The following is a 10,005-nucleotide window of genomic DNA, read 5'->3' as shown; positions in this document are numbered from 1 at the left end:
TTCCTTTCAGGTGGCAATGGTAGAAGATGCCACACTTACTTTCCAATCCTGCCCACCCCTCAATATCTCAAATCTTCTACTTCATCCTAATACTAACTATTCTCCAGTTCATTCCTGCATTGAAACCTTAGAGGAATTATTGCCCCATCCTTCACACATACAGAAGGGCACATTACCTCAGGACATCTATACCTGGTACACATATGGCAGCTCCTTTTTACATGAGGGGACCCATACAGCATGCTATAGCTATAGCATACTATAGTGTCAGATACCAGGATGGTGGAAGCATGGGCAATTGCTGCCCACACTACTAACCAACAGGCTGAATTAAGAGCCCTCACCCCTGCCTTCCAATTAGCGAGGGACATTCTCTAAAAGTTTACACAGACTCTAAATATGCTTTTCATATCCTTTTGTTGCATGCAGCTATCTGGAAAGAGCATGGGCTACTTACTACAGAAGGAGGATCCATAGCTAACTCAGGTTATATTATGGCCATGCTAAAGGCCTCTCACCTCCCCAAAGCTATAGGAATTATTCACTGCTGGTCTCATCAGAATGACAGCTCCATTATCTCTATGGGCAACAACCCGGCTGATGAAGCAGCTAGGGCTGCAGCCCTCTAAGACCCAGATCTACTTCACCCACCACAGAGAGTTCATACACTACAACCCACATCCTCACAGTCACCTCCTGACATTCGACAAATTCTGTCTTACTAATACAAGCTCTTCTACCATAACAATAAGGATCTTTTTCTTTCAAGGCTCACCTCCAACCTATTTCTGAGGACTTAAATTTCTTGAAAACTGTCACTGCCTCTTATAAAACCTGTTGGATGCCAGACCCTAACTCCAGGTATTGTAGCCCCCCTTTTCCCACTCACCAGGCCAGGGGCTCTTTCCCAGGGACTGACTGGCAACTTGACTTTACCCACATGCCCACAGTCAGGCAAGTCAAATACCTCCTGGTACTAGTGGATACCTTCTTAGGGTAGGTAGAGGTGTTTCCTACTACTAACAAGAAAGCTCAGACAGTCTCTGATATCCTTCTGAGGGAAATTATTCCCCAGTTTGTGATTCTAGCCTCTCTTCAGTCAGTCAATGATCCTGAGTTCACCTCTCAGATCTCCCAAACCCTGCCTAAAGCTCTGAACATTCCTTGGCATTTTCATAGTCCATATCACCCCCAGTCCTCAGGGAAGATAGAGCAAACTAAGCATTCTTTAAAGAAAGTTCTTGTTATAATGTCACAGGAACTTCACCTTGACTGGGTAAAGCTCTTGCCTCTGAACCATTTCAGAAGAATAAGGCTCCACATCTACAAGGCTGATTTAAATTCTGCTGCTTCTAATTATTCCCTGTTCATCAAACTCCTAGGTATCCCACGATAACTCACTTAAAACTCTTAATCCAACTGATTAGCTGTTGTCACAGGAATGCCAGCCTAAAAGCCATGGATCTAGAGACACAAGGACCACCAAATGTTTGTGTCTCCTGGGTAAAGGTAACCAGAAAGATTCCATACAGCCTAGATATGATCTAATATGTCTAATGTTTATGTTTTCACAAACTTTAAGGGTTCTTGTAAGTTCCAGGGAGCCTAATTGGATCCAAACAATCATGTCAGATTCACTCCAGTTACTATCTTTCCCTGGTCTAAGGATTCCCTTCCCTCATGGTGGGACTCCTCAGGAAATCCTCCCTCATCTTACAATCCTCCCCTCAAGTACTAAGACCAGAGAAAATTTTTCTTCCTAAACTTAACCTTGTCCTCTACTCTGCTAACATCTTGCCAGGTCTAAAGAGGTGCCAAGGTTCATACATCCTGGACTGTGATGAAATAACCAGCTACCCCAGGATATGGCAGTACCCTAACCTTCTCAGGCCCCCCAAGATGGTCCATGCCCCCAGGTCAGCAGGAAGCAGCGTTGAGAACTCTCTGTCCCTGCTTCCTAACCTGCCATGCCCAAGTCCTCACCCTTTTGTGATAAACAAGAGTTGGGATTGACCCACCCCCTGATGATGGGCAGGGCAGGCACAGGGACTGGTAAGCTATCACCAAGTCAACCACCATGCATTACTTCCTGCATGAGGACTCTGCCCATGTGTGAAACTTCAGTGTGCAAGCCTGGTCTTCCCTTTAAAAGTTCCAGGTTCCCTCCCTTTCTCTCTGCCTCTCCTTGGGTTGGCTGACAATCCAACCCTATCTCCCCCTGCCCTCTGCTTGTCAATAAACTCCAATGTGGGTTGTTCATCAGTAGTTTCATATTTCTTCATCAATAGCTGCAGAAGAATTGTAACAAGTAGCATATTTTTATGTTTAAATCTTTGAATGCATGTGTATTTGGATTTAGAGTTACAGTTGAACCACCCTATATGGATGCTAGGAATAGCATTAGCAATAGCAATTGAACCTTTGTACCTTCAGGCCATTGTTCATAGCCTTCAAAGCTGGCTTAAAAACAATTTTTTTAAATTATGTGTATTTTGGCATTTATTCATTGTATACATTATCTGATTCCATAGAGACAGTTTTATAGAAATATTCAGAGTAATTTAATCATATCTTCCCAGTCCCTTACCCTCCCATTTCTCTCCCCTTCATTTTCATTTCTCTCCTCTGCACTCTCCCATTACTTTCCTTTGTCTCCTACATAGTATTGCTTCTATTTTTCTTATTTAATTAATAAAAATCATTATTTGACAATTTAACACATATAATATATGATTACTCTTTTTTGCCATCTATCTCTCTCCAGCTCTTGTCAGTCCTCTTCCTTCCCTTCAAACACCTTTCCATATTTATGACTTCATGTTTTGCTTTGTGTTGCATGTAGTTAAACAAGAGATTTTTGGGTTTCTACAGATTTGGAACTATTCACTTGGGGCTGATAGGTTCACCAACAGGTAGACAACTCGATACTACACCTTCTCCTCTTCCCTAGATTCTGTTAGCAGCCAAAAGCTCAGCAGTAAATTCTTAGAGTCCCATAAGCCCTTACTACAACCTCAGCTGACTGTTGGTAGTACTAGTCAGTCTGGCCTAAGCTCTTTACCAGTAACTGAAAGTGTTGTGTGTCCATGAGCTTCTATTTTAAGGTCATTTGTACATGGATATGCGCAAACACACACACAATACTATACACACAGTAAGATAATACAATATTATTTATTTGCATAAAATTTAGGATCTAGAAGTGCAAAAGCATGAACGGTTTTGTTTTTGAAATGATAATATTTTGTCTCTTACTGTGCTGAAAAGCTTTGGCTTTGCTGTATAAAAATAGCAGCAGCAAATGCAGCATATTGCAAGATTAAGGCAGTATTGTCCTTCACCTGACACTGAACAGAGCACTTCACTGAACTGCCAGTCAGTTCCAGTGAGAAGAGAAAGTCCTTGGATCTAAATACAGGGATGGATATGAGGAAGTTACAATACTGGGTGATACTTTCGATAACATGGTTATCCTGAAATATACAATTATTATACTCTCCCTCTTTATTTTATTTATTTATTTTATTTTATTAGTTCAAATTGTGAACAAGCTTGCTTCAGATGTCAATCCCTTCTCCCTCTCCCTCCCCTCACCCCAACATCCCACCTGCCCCTAGCCATGCCCCCTCCTCTTTATTTTTAAACCATAGCTAATTACAAAAAATTGAATATTGGAATCTACTCCATACTCTATCATATTATTAAAAATTAATGGATGTGCTTGTGTTTTGTTATAACCATTAGGAAGTTGAGGGACTTTTTCTTCCAGCAGCACTGTTGACAGGCATCATTGCTAAAAGTCACTTATATTCATCTGTCCACTGCTGTTTAAGATAGCCATGCTGGAGTAAGTCCCTTCATGTTGGTTTATTTGGGGATGCCATGTTCATTTCTTAGTGAATTTCTCATTTTTCTCATGTGGTTTGTCACCCATCAACACATCCAGCTCTGCAGGGTGGTCCAGTGTCCTCTTGCTCAGACAACTGTTTCACACCCAGGTTTGTTGATGAGCCCTGCATTTTCGGCATGTGCTTCATTGATTCAGTTGCATCCATTTCCCCTGTCCCCACACCCTTTCCTTAGGGAATACTGATGTTCACCAGTTCGCTAGCTGAACTTTACACTTTCTAAGGCACCAAACTCATTTTCTTTTTCAATTTTGTTCTATCTTGGGGCCACCTACAGTAAACAACATCTCCCAAAGCTTCATGTACAAAGTAGTGGGTCCTGCTGTTCAGTACTATTCTCTGTTGTTATTCATTCATGTTTCTCTATTAATTACAGACTGTTGGCAGGCAGGCACTCCACTCATGCCCTGGGATTCAGTGACTACTTCAAATGGCTCTACCTTTTCACTTGGGTTACAAAGGTTCATTCTCTAGCTTACCAAAGAGAAAGAAAAGTCCCAAAACAGAAATCTCATAGCAGCATTGCTAGGGCATGGAGACTCAAGAGTGGGGCCCCAAGCTGAGCAGCTTAGCCTGATGATGGATTCCAGGGGATTCAGGTGCCTTCTAGTCCATGCATGGCCTGCCCCCCAAAGAGTCCAATGCTACCATGCCTGGGAGGACAATAGGGTGGTATGACAGCTGCAGGCAGTAGGCCATGTATTCTTCTAATTTTTAATTTTGTTGGTTTTTAATTTTAATTCATCTTTTTAGAGTGTAGTTGAGAATTGAATACAGAGTCTCATGGACACTTGAGAAACATTCTACCACAGAACTACACTCCTAGCCTGGCTTATATTTGTTGATATTAGTCAAGAAGTAACAATGAATGATCATGATGGAGAGTACTTAAAATGCCTCTGCCATTTACCAACTCAAGAGAGGTCCTATTGAGTACCCACACTTTAACTCAGTCCCTTTTAATTAAGAAAATAACCTAGGATGAGGGGACTTCCTCTAGTAAGAATTTGAATGTATTTCACAGGGATGTGCAGGTTGGACAGTTTTCCCATCCTTTTCTTCTGCTTTATCCCCCTGAGAAACTGCTACACAGTACAAAAATGATTTGTAGGAGCATCAACTGAAGCTTGCCATCATCAGGACCTCAGTTTCTCTGTACAGCCCATGGAGTTGGACTGGTTCTCACTCCTTCCCCTGAAAGTCTTTTCATCTCTTTCCTTTCTGAATTCTAAGAAATGGGGCTCCCAGCTGTGTTTTACACCTGCCCACCTGAAAGTTTGCTTCTGCTCACATTTGCTGGTGAACCTTTTTGGTGTGGACATCTTGCAGATGGAAAAATACAGTGCCTTGTACTTACCGAAAACTCAGTAACCTGAATTATAGGGCAAAGGTTATCTGTGTGAAAAATTTTCTAGTAGCTCTAGAAACCTAGGAATGTCTAGTTGTACAAATGGGGAAAGAATGTGTGTGTGTGTGTGTGTGTGTGTGTGTGTGTGTGTGTGTGAATAGATATATGCTTTTACAGAAGTAAGGCACAGTAAAAGAATGGTAGCTGGGGCAATATGAATCTAGTTGTTATTGGAAGATGATTTTTTTGAAAATGAGAAGTATGCTCATTTAAGATGATAATAAACAAAGATAAGAAGCATATACCCTGGAGTTGAGTATCATCTAATGTTTTCTGTCTCTGTATGTGATTGTGAAACCCTATTACATCTACCCAGGAAAGAAAGAATATGGGAAATGTTGTCTATAATGTGCAAGCCCCTAGGAAGTGTGAATATTTCCATGACACAGATGAAGATTGAACCTTCTGGGGAAGGATTAGTGACGGAGAGAAGTGGAGACTTCAGGGGAATGCAGGAAAACTGAAGTTGCCTATCAAAGAACCCTAGCTAGCAGGAAGGGGACAACTATGTGCATCTTTCCCTAGTGGTTCAAGGGTCTCTAACCTAGACAAAGCAGGTTTTATTTTTTATTCATTTGTTTGTTTTGTTTTTTGGAGTAGGATCTCCAGATTTTCTGCTTCTCATATGTAGTAGTTAGAAACATTAAAGGCACAGTGGCCCTCAACATTTTCTACTTAGATTTTTCTTGTAAGTAAGAGCCACTTAGGAAGAAACCACAGCAGTAGCAATGATAAAATGTGTTCACTTGGTTGCCCTCTCCTCTCCTCCATAAACAAAAAAAATTCCATCAGTGTTCAGAGAAAGAATACATACAGAGTAGAGTGTGAAGATAGGGTTGGCGCACCACTGGTTTTGCAGTCTGCCTTTCCTCAAGTTTGTATTCTCTCTCTCTCTCTCTCTCTCTCTCTCTCTCTCTCTCTCTCTCTCTCTCTCTCTCACTTTATTCCCTTCTTCCTCTCTATCTCCTGTTCTCTGTTTAAGCATAAACTAAACTTCCACACCTTATTCCATGCTGGTCTTGAACTTTTTACAATCCTCCTGCCTCAGCCTCCTCTATTCTGCGACTATAAGTGTGAACTGCGTTGTGGCTTATCCTGATCTAAACTGATTTTCATTTTTCCTATTGCTAATTCACTAAACTGGTTGAACATTTCCAGACCATCATCCAATATCCAGTCACTCTGAATTCAGAAGACCTGGAGTAGCCAGCCACGTGTCCCTGCCATCTTTTACCTGGCCATATCACCTGTCATTTGTGACATCTGTGTCCCTGCATTTTGAACCATACATATACTTCATCAGCTTCCAAATGGCCACACACCCTTTCAGCAGTACAATGAGACACAGCCTTTCCAGTGAATAGTTTAGGGAGGACCAGAAAGAGAAATGATGAGTCCTAGACAAAGTTTAATCTTTTGAATCACTCTTGAGAGTTCACCAAATTTCCTGAAATAGACTTTCATATTATTTTTGTACACCACAGTAAAAGTTCATATATATGACATTAATTTGCCACCGCATGCAGCTAGAAGCTTACTACACATACATATCATATATATTCATGCACACATGAATATGTGCAGTATGCATTTATACATCAAGCAGACAAGGGGGACAGGGAAAAACAAGAGAACAGGTAAGAAATAGAGTTTGTGGAGACAATACAGACAGGCCCATTTTTGTTCTCTCTTACTCTCAGGAGAAAAGAGGAAAGATTCAGAGGCAGGGAAAGAGGCAAACTTAGGTGCCACTTTTTTGACTACTAGGGACCCCGTGATGTTGGTGAAGGAGGGTTGGCTATTAAGTATTACTTACTTAGAGTATGCTATCTTCCTAGATTTGGGTTAGTGCCAGCATGTGCATCATGATAGTGGAAACTTAGGGACACCACGAGATTAATTAACAGTAGATTGAACAACAGGATTACTGTAGTTTAGTAGAGATAGACATAAGATAAAGACAGAGAATGGACCTTGCTTATGGTCATACATACAATCACTATGACCTTGGATGACTTAACACCTGTCAGGTTCTAGACTCTGTCCCATTTCCATGATAAAGGAGGATGCAGATACTGAGAATTTTAGCTATCCCTTCAACTCCACGTCCTCCAGCACAGTTTGGGATTACTCCAATTCTCAGAAACTATTATCTGAATCTACCTAGCATGGTGTTTTATAGCCTTATTTCCTATCATTTGAAAAACATTTATTCTCTCTTTACCACTGTGACAGTCTGCCTGGAGATAGGTGCAATGTATCATTTTCCACAATAATGGAAGGTAGGCTAGGAATTACCCATAATTTGTTTTTCCATCCAGGCATGTCAAGCTAAGTTATGATGGAAGTGGAGCAGCAACCTTGATCACCTACCGTTTTATAGCTGATGTGATTTTTTATGACTCCTGTAACATTTTAAACGCTATAGCTGCAATGATCTCGATTCTTGTCTCAGCAGAATATTGTTATAAGAGTTGAGTCAGTTCCGATTGCAGAGGATAGGATAATGGCTTCCTAGTGACACAGAGAGAAAGAAAACTTCACAGCACCCTTTTTTATTGTCCTGGACAAGCCAAGCATGTGGGACTCTTTGGCCAGCATCCAGTTTCCTCCATGGATAAATCATTTTCCCCATGAGCAGGGGGAGACATAAATCACAACTGAGCTATTTTCAAATAACTATACATATAAGATGAATCTCCTTCTAGACTTTTGTGTTTGAAGAAAAGACACGGAGCAAGGTCAGTGGAACCAGACTTATGGCATCAGAAGATTTTTCAATAAGATGGTATGGCTATTTGTCCTCTGTCAAGGCTCTACAGGGGATGGAATCTTCACTTGGGGAAGTGTAGAGGGCAGTATCATCACAGTGATAGTCTTTGCAATCTAATTTCATTTGAACACCAATAATGGTCATGCTGATAAGTTCCATAGAGAAAACACAGATGAGATGCTGTTTCCAGCACTGCTCACAGATAGAGACTATTAGAAAATTTAATGCCTCTTGATAAGTGCTATAATAATATGATGACATTATAAATGACAGCTGGGATGGTGGTATAGGCTAGCACATGCTTCAGGTTGCTGAGTCAGGAGTACTTGAAACTCAAGTTTAGTTCAGGTTTAGCTTGGGAAATATATTGAGACCCTGTCAAAAAGTACAGAAAGGACTGTGAATGTAGTTCAGTGGTGGTGTACTTACCTGGACTGCACACGGCCTTAACTCCAATCCTTAGAGGCAGACCTTAACTCCAGTCCTTGGTATGGAGAAAAACTGACGCTATGCATAGGCAAAGTGATTGGGAAAGTCTTCAGAGAAGTTTAGAGATTAATAAGTTACACTAGTATGGAATTCGGCATGTTAATAAGCATAGACATGTGACACAAAGTGGAAGGGACATCTACCAGGTACTTATGAGTGGGGTTTGTGAGGAAATTGGGCCTGTGGTAAAGTGAAGACTTTGGGTAGCCATAAAGAAGCATTGGACTCATACTGTAGGTTATAAGTAAGACTCAATTGTGAACAAGGCCACAGAAGTGACACTTGGTGAGGTCCCTTCCAGGAATGGTGTCAGAAACTCCATTTCTACAGATGATTGCTGTTATAGGGTGTGAACCCTATATTATGCTGAAGACCTACTTTTCCAAGAGAATCCTGCCATCTCATTTTCATTTGGTGTCATGATAATTAAATGCCGGAAATTAAAGCCCAACTGTCTGTAGTGGCATGTGACAGTGGGACACAAATAGAAACTCCCAGGCATTTATATTAAATGAGCCAGCTCAGTCCTGCATGCTTTTAGGGAGACAAGTCAGAGAGTACACTGAGGAGAGATGAAGGACACTTCAGGCAAGGAAAGGATTGGACTTCTGGAGGCAAATAGCTCATGAAAGCTGGACCTCACACAGCTGTAGAAAAGTGTTTTCTATCTTCTAATTACTAGAGTGGAGTGAGCATCTGCACACCTGAGCATACTGAGGTGGGGCTAAGAACACTGGTGCCCTCATAGATGACCCCAGGGAGATTGTGGCATGTTTCACTGTGGGAGAAAAATGAAAGATGTGCCACATTATGTATGTTCTGCTAATGATCTTTTGTTTCTGTGCATTTTGCTTTCAATGGATGTTTTATACTTTCTGTAACCCATGCTATAATTCTGGGGAAAATTCTGTGGAGCAAAGAGAATACATTTAGTAAGCTATACACCTTTCCTATTTCTCATTCACATTTCAAAATTAAGAAGGGATATTAATGGCTAGATTACAGATTTTTAAGTCCTTTATAGCACTAACAACATTGATGTGGTTGAAGCAATGAGCTGAAAATGTTTTAATCTTTGATGGATAGCAGCAGAAGAGGATTTATGAGTCCAATTCCTTTTAAGTTTAAAGATAATGATTTTTTTTCCTTTTCTGCCTTTCCTTTCTCTTCTGTATTATATGTTGGTCACAGTATGTCAGACACACTGTCATTCCATTAACAAACCTTGATGATGGCAATAAAGTTGCACCAAGTTGCACCAAGAGGAGGACACTTTTGTGTCTTTTGTCTTCTAGACTTTAGTTTTTAGTGCTATTTTATTACATTGCAGGCATTTGATAGTCTCTTCATTAAAGAGTCTAATTTTGTAAGGCATCTATTTTTTCTTGATTTCCTTATAGGACCACTGGAAAAGGAAGAGCAATGTG

The sequence above is a fragment of the Cricetulus griseus genome (genome assembly GCF_003668045.3).
Source record: "Cricetulus griseus strain 17A/GY chromosome 1 unlocalized genomic scaffold, alternate assembly CriGri-PICRH-1.0 chr1_1, whole genome shotgun sequence".
In the NCBI taxonomy this organism is placed as follows: Eukaryota; Metazoa; Chordata; class Mammalia; order Rodentia; family Cricetidae; genus Cricetulus; species Cricetulus griseus.
Note: the sequence above shows the minus strand (reverse complement) of the source record.